The sequence below is a fragment of the Xenopus tropicalis genome, chromosome 2, assembly GCF_000004195.4.
Source record: "Xenopus tropicalis strain Nigerian chromosome 2, UCB_Xtro_10.0, whole genome shotgun sequence".
Classification (NCBI taxonomy): domain Eukaryota; kingdom Metazoa; phylum Chordata; class Amphibia; order Anura; family Pipidae; genus Xenopus; species Xenopus tropicalis.
The window spans coordinates 23,066,449-23,077,761 of record NC_030678.2 but is presented as its reverse complement, the minus strand read 5'-3'; the positions used below and the strand labels follow the sequence as shown (position 1 = coordinate 23,077,761).

Below are 11,313 nucleotides of genomic sequence, written 5' to 3'. Positions count from 1 at the left end.
TTGCAGTCTCCTTACACAAAGGATTTACAATGCATTCTAAACTAAGGCCCATTGGATTTGGTAAGGATTAGTGATGAATTTAGGAGTTTCACAATTCTGACACAGATTCAGAAAAAAGTTAACCTAGCTATAACAACCATTGCTGGCCAGGGCTGGAAGGGCTATCAAGATACTGTCCTATAATAAAGGGGGGTATACAGTCAAGGCAGAACAATAATTGTTTCCCTTTTCAAAACAGCAATATGGTTGCATTTAATAAATGCAGCGCAGTTCTGTTTAAGAGTACTTGAAGAAGAAGGAAATGTAAAAACTAAGTAAGCTTTATTAGAAAGGTCTATGTAAATACAGCCATAAGCACTTAGAGATCTGCTGCTCTGAGTCCTTAGTGAAAAGAAACACCACATTTTTTTTTCTATTCTTTATACCTGATCTTCTGTGTCAGACCTTCTGTGTTTATACCTGATCTTCTGTGCTCTCAGAAAAATCCTTCAGGGCACGGCACAATTTGCTCCTTTCTCCCCCTGCCTTCTCCTCCTTCTCCTTCTTCTCCTCTCCCTCCCATCTCTCCTCTCTCCCCCTCCCATCTCTTATCTATCCTCTCTCCCCCTCCCATCTCCCATCTCTCCTCTCTCCCCCTCCCATCTCTGCTGGGTAATCTGAGCTTAGAGCTGCTTCAGATGCAGTGTGCAGGCAAGGAAGTGGAGTCAGGCCAAGCTAAAATAGCAGCTTCTATCTTAATCAAACAGAGGGAGCTTTAATGGCTGTTTACTCAAGTATGGTAAAGCATTCTGCAGAATAAATATAGCATTCTACTTGCATTATTGTGACTAATCTATTGCCAATAAAATGCCTTTCCTTCTCCTTTAAAAAAGACATTATTGAAATACAGAGATTTTATATAAATAAATAAAGAGAAAAGAGCAACTGGGCTAAAAATGGATATGTCAGATCTCATTATTCTATTGTAATAATCTGCAATCTTGATGTGAAACTTTTGGAATGTAAATAAAAAAAATGCAAGCAAAGTATTTCAAATAAAAAAGCAAGATAAATCACATCTCTGATAAAGATAAAAGAGCATGTCTATACACATTTAGCATATATTCATCATATTTATGTGCTGACATATCCTGAATATGTCAAATGTTGTAATGTATGCACTTCTTTAAAGACTATCTAGGGTCTTTGAGCTGCAGCTTGCTTTGCTTTATATGCAGCATAAAGTATTTGCACTGTATGTAATTGATTCTATGCATTTCTTCAGCCGACCATTTTCTGATGTTAATATTATTTTATTTACTTAGATCTGTGTGGTCAAAGAAGTTCTTGGGTGATATTTGAGTGTCTGCTCAATTCCATTGATGTGGTGTTTTTAATGTACATGCTAAAGAAAACGTATGCATACACAATGTTTATTAAAAAGAAAATAAAAATAATAGTTACGAGTGGGATTCAGCACCATAAATACATGAATATAAAATGGTGGCAATAAGATAAGCAGCAAATATGGAGTGTGGTTCTGTGAATTTTGCATTGCCCATAAACATTTCATTGATGTTCATATGTATTTCTTGCCGTTGTTGGATTTGCTTTGCAATTGCAGTAGGAAATCCCTGGGCAGCAGACAGCGTCCTACCCAATATATATCTGGCCAATTTGCAGCTTGGTATCACTTGGACAGGGCATAGCAGGGGCTCAGAGTAGCAGGCCATAGCAAAGTGTAGGGAGTCAAAGAGGCATCAGAAGGATGCCAGGTGGCAAGATTTATATAGTAGGCAGAGCAATTGATATGTTTGAATGCAGGACCAGGTTCAATACAATCTATATCTAAACTTAGAACAGTGATCCCTTATCAGTGGTTCATGTTGCTCACCACCCTCATTGATGTTGCTCCCAGAGGCATTAAAGTAGGTGCCATTTTTAAATTTGTGGCTTGGAAGCAACTTCTGGAAGCACAGAGACACAGTTTTACTCTAAGAAGAACCTCCTGCCGGCTAGCAGCCCATGTAGGGCTAAATAATAGCCAATCACAGTCCTTATTTGGCATCCCCAAAGAACTTTTTTTCGTGTTTGTGCAGCTGATCAATAATTTTTACATCTGAGTATGGCTCTCAAAAAACTGTTGGAGATCCCTGGGCATAAGCCCAGAATCCTTTGCAAGAACAGCAAGGAGAAGGCAGAATGTTGATCCTCCCAGGACCTCCAATCAATAACCTGATGCTGACTGGCCAGGAGAAATGTCCATCAAAACTTTATTCTAAAGTTTATTGCATTATCCTGCAATGTTAGTGGCTGACACTAACCCAATACTGAGAAACATATGCACCTGCATCCACCACTGCCACAAGATAAACAATGCCCCCTCTGGAGGGGCAAGGAGAATTTACTGCATAAATGGATGGCAAATTATGGCATCACAGGAAAGTCGACCATCTTAATGTGGATTTTGTTAATGGAGAACATAGAGCAGTCTAGGGTTGCCACCTTACCACTTTAATACCGGCCACATATTGAATCCACATCCTGCATGGCTAGTTAGCAATTAATTTAGATGCATGCTGCAGACTGAACTGATTTATATGCAGCCATGCAGCAAGCATCTAAATTCATTGCTAATTAGCCATGCAGGATGTGGATTCAATATGTGGCTAGTATTAAAGGGGTGAGGTGGCAACCTTAGAGCAGTCACACAAAACACACTGTTCCATTATAGTATGGTCTCTATACCACAGGTACATAAAGAGTACCTGGAAATACAAGTCAGGTGATACCTAGAATACACAATTCATGGTGACTAAACCAACTGAGGCATGGACTTTTACTATGGAGAGCTTAGCACTGAGCTAGTGTGACATGTAATAGCACAGAAAAGGCGAGTTGTGATGTCAAAATGACATCAATGGTACAAGCTCAGACATGAGCAAGAATATTGCTCATTACTGAATTAAACAAATACTAAAACAAGTGGTCCCTGAGACTCTGTTGTGCCCCTTGGGTGTGATTGACAATACAAACTGATCGCCCCCCATGACAAAGAAAAATTGCATTGTCTGCTTTTCAGTAACTTTATAGAGATAACATAACGTCGGACGTTTCCTTTTAAGAATTTTTGTACTTCTACTTAGTGGTAAGACATTATTCTTCAGGGATATTCAGTTTTTGCATTTTTTTTATTAAATGTCTTTAAAAACTACTTGATTGTACAGTGTTCTGTTTTTAACCAAAAATCTCATCCTATTTGCCATTCTGACTGGTTCCACTCATTCACTGCTTTGGACTCCAACAAAGGAGGTGATCCCCACAGTTTGGGAATGCATGTTCACTATTAATGCTCACTGACTTGCTCAGATGAAGGTAAGGTTCAATCTGCAACATTAAAAACATACCAAAGACCACACAGAAAGGGTAAAATAAGAGGCACTTAATTACACAGATTAATAACATTTTTCCAGTAGCGCTGATCATTGTAGTTACCCATTATTCTCCAGTTTGAAACGGGATATCTGGCAGTGTGGCTTGTAAAATACAGTGCCTTAGCTCCCTATTTCCTAATTTTAAAAATAGTTTAAGTGGCTTAAAATGCATGTTTTATATTATAATTATGTGTGCATTACAAGATAATAAAACATAGCATTCTTTGTCATTTCTTTACTAATATGCCAAAGAATTCTAGTCTCACGGGCTTATCATCATAAAATAGGAAACACGCAGACCAAAATGCTTTAAAAGCATTTGTGAAAGCAAAATAAATGCTCATTGATGAGCCTCAATTTCATAACTGTGCCCTGTCATTTTCCAAAGTATATAAAACACTTTCCTGGAGAGTTCTAAAATAACATGCTGCCCTTTAAAAGCTGTAATGTCAACCTTCTGTAATTGTCAATATACATGTATAGCTTGTGTCCGCTCTCAATGCCACGAGGAAACAAAAAAATTAGGTCTTGGAATGTGTCCTCAAGTTACTTTTGCTTTTAGATAGCTTGATAGATAGATAGATAGATAGATAGATAGATAGATAGATAGATGATAGATAGATAGAATAATGGATAGTAGATGGATAGCTAGAATAATGGATAGTAGATAGATAGATAGATAGATAGATAGATAGATAGATGGATAGATGATAGATGGATAGATAGATAGATAGATAGATAGATAGATAGATAGATAGATAGAATGATGGATGGATAGATAGATAGATAGATAGAATGATGGATAGATCATAGATAGATAGATAGATAGATAGATAGATAGATAGATAGATAGATTGAATGATGGATAGATAGATAGATAGATATTGAGGTTAAGTGTTATAATTCCACCAAAGAGATTGGGAGAAGAGTGAGGGTGGGCAAAAGAAGAATAACTGTCTGAAACTGAGATGATAACTTGTTCCTGAGTCAAGCCACTGAAGAGAAGGGATACCACTTCCACCACCCTAAAAATAATGACTCACTTAAGCCTACATACTAGCTTAAAGGGATATCTTTCTGGGGCTAAATATTTTGGAACACTTCTTGAAGTATGTTCTGACTCCCATTATGTCATGTCACCTTTGTAGAGGAAGACTAAAGGTGGCCATACACATGCTGATTCTAACTGCCGATATTGGTCCTTTAGACCAATTCAACAGCTTATCTGCCTCTGTATGGGAACGAACGAGGGGCCTGTATGACCAACATCTGGCCTGAAATCTGAAATTGTCCAGATTTTGTTCGGGCAGATTTGATTTTTCCGTCGGATTAGGGGCCGCATTGGCTTGTTGATGCGGTTTCCTGAACAACAGCGCCTATACCCGCAGTTCTGGCCCCAGGACCAGACAATCAAATTAGCTCGATATCGCCCATCCTTGGGAATGTCGGGAAAAGATCTGCTCACATTGCGAACTCGCCATGTATGGCTGCCTTAAGTCCATATCACAGTGTTAAGACACTTAGGGGCATCCTTAGGTGGGAATATCGGGAAAAGATCTGCTCTCATGGCGAACTCGCCATGTATGGCCGCCCGAAGCCCATATCACAGTGTTAAGATACATAGAGGCATGTGAGAGCCATTTGGTGTTGAATGAAAATGTGAAGGTTATGATTAACTAACATTGCTATAAAGAATTGTTTATGTATTAATAAATCATAAAATAGTCCACAATGCAAGGGCCAGGCATTCAGAGACAATAGAGCAAGACTGTGCAAAAGATCATTCCAAATGACATTTTTGACGTGCAAGGAGATGTTGTTTTGGCTATTTTTTGCCTTCAGTAATTTTTCACTCCACCAATCCTGCTGTCTAGCCCAAAGTGCTTTCCTTGCCTCTTTTTAGGACTGTCTAGGTTATGTGTTGTGGTTCTGTTACCTACCGTATATACTCGAGTATAAGCCGATCCGAATATAAGCCGAGGTACCTAATTTTACCTAAGAAAACTGGAAAAACCTATTGACTCGAGTATAAGCCTAGGGTGTCACCAGTAGGGCTGGTGCGAGTGAGCCAGCACACAAAGTGTGCTCACACTTTGGTTTAATTGAGTATCCCAAAAAGATTTATTTATTATAGCCAAAACCAAATGCACAGTTTCATTTAGAAAGTCATTTGCTCAGTTATGATTGTGTATAAACAGCAGCTGAAGGTCATGGGATTCCAAAGTCTATATTGATTACCAAGAACAGCACATTTAAGATTAGCAGAAATAGTACAGGAGTTGGTGCAGCCATTGGTATTCTGTGATGTTCTACCAATACCTAAGGTAATAAAAACAGCAATGACAATAGCCCTTTCCAGTTTGATACTATAAATGCATGGATTACAAGTGTCGGTGAAACAAAATAATTTTTTATTAACCAGAAACCATCAATCTAAAATTCAAAGATAAAGTTTCCCCTGACTCCTACATAGCAAAATCGTTTAGGATTAATTGCATACCCTTTAGGCTCTGTAAATTGTTCTAAAAATTACAAGATTTATTTATGATGTGGTGGCAGCCATGAAGTAAAATCCACCTCAGTTCTAGGACCAGTCTTTGAAGGAAGTATAAAATAGTCAGACTAATACAGACCAGTGTCTTTTAACACACAATCCCCCAAGTTTGTAAATGTTCTGTCTTGCAGTTCAGTTTGGATATACTGCAGACCATTACTGGCGCCCCCCGACAGACTTGTGTCCTTGCGTACCTGTGCCCGCGCTCTCCCTATGCCAGCTTCCCAGAACGCCATCCTAACCGTTCGCTCTTCTCCTGTGCGCTCTGCTCTTCTCCTGTGTACGCTTCTGATCTGCTTGGCGCCGCAGTCGCGCCAGTGACGTCACGCGCCCCCTTCAGTTACTCATGGCCTGATCTTACAAGGTCTAAGATCAGGCCATGAGTAACTGAAGGGGGCTCGTGACGTCACTGGCGCGACTGCGGCGCCAAGCAGATCAGAAGCGTACACAGGAGAAGAGCAGAGCGCACAGGAGAAGAGCGAACGGTTAGGATGGCGTTCTGGGAAGCTGGCATAGGGAGAGCGCGGGCACAGGTACGCAAGGACACAAGTCTGTCGGGGGGCACATCGGGCACATCATGCCATATACTCGAGTATAAGCCGAGGGCTACTTTTTGAGCACATTTTTAGTGCTCAAAAACTCGGCTTATATTCGAGTATATACGGTATTTTGCTTTTGGCAATGTGCATAGCCACAGGACCTTAATTTATGTGCACACCTTATAAAGGCCATCACCAAATGTTTCCAGACTGATGAATGTAAGTTATTGCTAAAGCTGAATGTTACTAGCTGGCCTTCTACATATTAATATGATCTTTCTTTTCCACCGAGCACTGTGCACATCCTATTGTGCGGTTGCCACAGCAAAATGATCTTTACAGAAGTTAGCTAAGGACAATGGAAGAAATGATGTGTGCTGAAGCCTTATGGATCAGAGAATGCATCACTGGTACAAAGCTATGTTTTATTTCTCCGTTTTCGGATGCATGCAATGAAGGAAGATTCAACTTCATTTTTTTTTTAAGACGACATAAAACAAAACCCTTCATCCTAAAGTCCTTGTCCACCCCCAACAACTAATTTACTTTTCATGCTAGACTAAGTCACTGTTTTATTTATTTTGCGTACCTTTTCTGGAGCGTATTTTACTTCCTGCACAAATAGAAAGTCACTGGGAATAAAAAAGGGATAAATTGCACACGGTTGGTATGGAAACCCGAATGTTGTATCAGACTCAGGAAAGAAAGTTGTTTTTATTAGTGTTTGTAAAACTTATATAATTTGATGTAACCCTTTACAGATTTTACAGGAAAAAAAAAATGTTTGTTTTTTTGTGAACCGCAGAGCAGGGACATTTAAGCTGCCAGTAAAGGAGTTTTTTAGATGGTGAGTTGTAAAAGACATTGATCTAAGCCTTGACATGTTGAGATAAGAGGGGTTGGTTTTTATCAAGAGGAATAAAAATTATCCTGCAAATTGTTATTAACATTTCAGGCACAGTATGTTTTACATGGATTTCCTGAATCACTTATTGTACAGCACTGCGGAATATGTTGGCACTTTATAAATAAATGTTAATAATAATAATAATAATATTTGTTGTCCTACATAAAAATTAACTTTAACTGGCATATATTCAGATTAAAAGAACCTTAAAAATGCATACTTTATATTTAGATGTACAACACTGGAAAACACATGTACAACACTGAAAAAAATGCCCAAGCTGTACAAAACAGGTTGCGTAATGATGGAGAAGGGTTGCACAAAGTGCTTTTCCCTCCCTACTCAATCACCTAAATCATTGGTTCATTAATATGAAGTGCAGTCATTTATATCAGGTAGGATGGAGAAGATACATTCTGGGTTAGGCAGAAAGAGTAGGGACCAGAGTAGGCCATCTGGAGGAGTATCTCACCCACCGTTGAGTTCTGTTGGTTTCCATTTTCTGCTTTTGTTCAGAAAGGTGGCTACTGGCTTGTGGTTGTTAACGCATCTGGCGATGAAATGCTTCCATTTGGGGGCTTATGCCTAGTAATTATTGTGGCTTGGTAGACAACTGTTTTTAATTCAGAGTTGATTCAGATGCAGGGCCCATGAGGTGGTTACAGTTGTTTGCCTGGCTTCACTTGCCAGCTTGACTCCACTGGTGTTGGTTAGGGATGTAGCGAACCTCAAAAAAAAGTTCGCGAACTTACGCCAAAAAGCGTGAAAGTTCGCAAACTTTGCGAACCCCATAGACTTCAATGGGAAGGCGAACTTTAAAACCTAGAAAAGCCATTTCTGGCCAGAAAACTGATTTTAAAGTTGTTTAAAGGGTGCCACGACCTGGACAGTGGCATGCAGGAGGGGGATCAAGGGCAAAAATTTATCTGAAAAATACTTTGTTGACACAGCGTTGCGTAGAAACGCAAGCTATTCCTATGTATACGCAAAGGCAGCTGGCAGACCTAGCGGAAATACGCGGCGTTTTTTGCTATTTCGCGCTATTAGCACCATGGAAACGGGATTTGCTGAAAAACGCCATGTGTGGCTTGTGCGGCATTTTTAGGCCGAGAAAAAACGCAGCGGAAAAACGCCACGCGAACCCAAATTGCGAACATACGCGAAAAGTTCGCGAACTTGCTAACTTGCGAACACCCGATGTTCGCGCAAATTAGTTTGCCGGCGAACAGTTCACTACATCTCTAGTGTTGGTTGATTGCCATGTCATGTAACCCAGGAAAGTGCGTAGAAAGTGAAAGTGCATTTCTTTACATGGTTTATGTTGGAGCCACTGTCATTTTATACATTTATTATTTTGTTAATATGTTACTTGGGATAATGAGAGAACACTATCTTAAAGGTATATTAGCAATTCCCTGCCTCTCTGATGCTGACCATGTCATTCCTATTTGCTACCCTAAATATTTTTGGAACTATGGTGAAATGATTAAACCAATGTTTTGTAATTTGTTGAGATAATAAGGGATTTAAAGAAACCTCCAAGGAGGGCATGAACTGGACAAGTCTGGAAAGCATTGGTTAGTACAAGAATATGGAGTCAGAATGGTGGCTTGGTGGGTAGCACGTCTCAGTGCTGGGGTCCTGAATTCAATTCCAGCCAAGGCACTATCTGCAAATGGTGGTGGTACTCTAGTTCCCTTCCAAGAACATACAGATGGGTTAATTGTCTAAAGGTGCCCATACACCTTACGAGTGGGCGATATTGGGAGAATCCAGGCTGTTATTACGGCGGGTATAGGCAAAGTCGGTCCGGCATCAACGAGCTGATGCAGTCCCCGATCTGACTAGATTTTTTAACCTGCCTGATCGATATCTGGCCGATTTCAGGCCAGATATCGGTCGGGCAGGCCCGTTGGTAGTGCCCATACACGGGAACGATATCGGCAGCTAGAATCGGCCCGTGTATGGGGACCTTTATATAAGGCAGGGACTGATGTGAATGATCATTGTGGAAATGTGTTAGTGCCATATAAATAAGGTTCTCAATTATATTACATTTTAAAATTAAATTGTGAAAAAACTGTATTACAGTGTAGAAGACTGAGGGGTATATTTATCATGCTGTGTAAAAGTGGAGTAAGGCATTACTGGTGATGTTGCCCAGGGCAACCAATCAGCAACTAGATTTCAACAGTTAGAAAACTAACTGAGCAACATCACCAGTGATGTTTTACTCCACTTTTTACACAGCATGATAAATATACCCCTGAGTGTATTTGTGGTGACCAAATCAAACAAATTTGAATCATGATGGTGAACAGTGGTCTTCAAATCAGAGTTAATGAGCAAATGAACGTAAATCACCAAAAGGCTTAAGGCAAATTAACTCAAATCAGTTCACAAATGAATTAGAAATGTTGATTTCAGCAAAGTTCCATTTTTACCAAGAGACTGTCTCATCCCCATTGGCACAGGTTATGATGAACTTATAAAGAGAGGAGAGACTGAGGAGAAGAAGAGATGATTTAAGAGAAATATTCATATGTAGAGTCCAAGCAGGAATATAAAGCAATTGACAAGACCTTTACATGATTGCGGAATGATTCTGCATGCCATTATACAGCATCAAGCTGAGTGGCGCATTTCAATCTGGGTGATTTTTCTTCCCTGCGCTTCTCTGTTTATGGAAATTTACGTATTTCAGAATGACTCTACAGCAGTCACTTAAATCCCACTCATTATTCAGAGCTGTAATTCACTTCTGCCTTTACAGTTTAAAACAATGCACATAGCAGAGTCAAGAATTTAAATTATTTCCACTTATTTCACTAGAAACTGGGGGACTAATTATATAAAAATGGGATAATTCAATATTTTAAAGACTATGGGGGGTAATAGATGGTGAGATTCTACTATGTTACAACTGCCAATGAGCTGGTACAATTTAGTTGTCGTTTATTTGTCTTCTATTTCATGTCAACATAAATTATTTTTACTATAACAGGTTTTTACATGATCTCTACCAAAAAAGTGAAGTCAGAACTAATGAGAACCTATAAATAATGAAAAAAATCTTTAGTATGGTGCCATATATAGAGAGCAAGGAGACAAGTTCAGTAAACTTGCTAATGAGCTTCATATTTGAAACTTGTCTCACATAAACTTGAGAGCCTGGTTCATTATACCCAGAGCAAATACCGAGCCTTTTATTACACTTTATACAGTATATGTTAATTCTTTCCCTATTGTGTCAGGCATATTGATCCTGAGGATGATTTATAATACAACTGGCCTTCAAGAATGATATTTTACCTTCTTTATGCATGCTCTTGGATCAAGCAGGTTAGTTTTCTTCCTTATATACTGTATAAATATATATATTAATTACATATAAAAGTCCTACCAGTGTCGTAACCTGGACATAATTTTCTGGAAATCCAATGGATTATCATGGTATAACGCAAACTTCTGGCCCAAGTTGGGAATACATTCCATATTATTAGAGATCCACACAATTGGCAAAGTCACCAAATAAGCAGGTTTTTGCCTAACCATTCGCTCCCACAAACCATCAGACTTTCTCCCAATCTCTCTGCCTTCAAGAGATCTCTAAAAACACATTTATTTAGAGAAGCTTACCCTAATCTAGTTTAGCAATACCCTGTGCCACACCTCTCACAACTCTGGTCATGCCCATTCCCACACCTTGTGTCTCAACCCTTTCTCCTTGTAGATTGTATTCTCTTTTGGGCAGGGCCCTCTTCACCTCTTGTATCGGTTATTGATTGCTTTATATGTTACTCTGTATGTCCAATGTATGAAACCCACTTATTGTACAGCGCTGTGGAATATGTTGGCGCTTTATAAATAAATGTTAATAAATAATAAATAATAACCATG

The 11,313-nt window shown here is 39.2% G+C and overlaps 1 long non-coding RNA gene across 1 annotated transcript; it reads right to left on the bottom strand.

The window, feature by feature from the left end:
* Positions 1-529: 529 nt before the first annotated feature.
* Positions 530-11,061, bottom strand: LOC116408666. Its single transcript, XR_004221133.1, has 3 exons — positions 10,966-11,061; positions 7,942-7,944; positions 530-540 (listed from the first exon to the last, which is right to left on the bottom strand). It is a non-coding gene; the product is annotated as an uncharacterized LOC116408666 (long non-coding RNA).
* Positions 11,062-11,313: the final 252 nt, after the last annotated feature.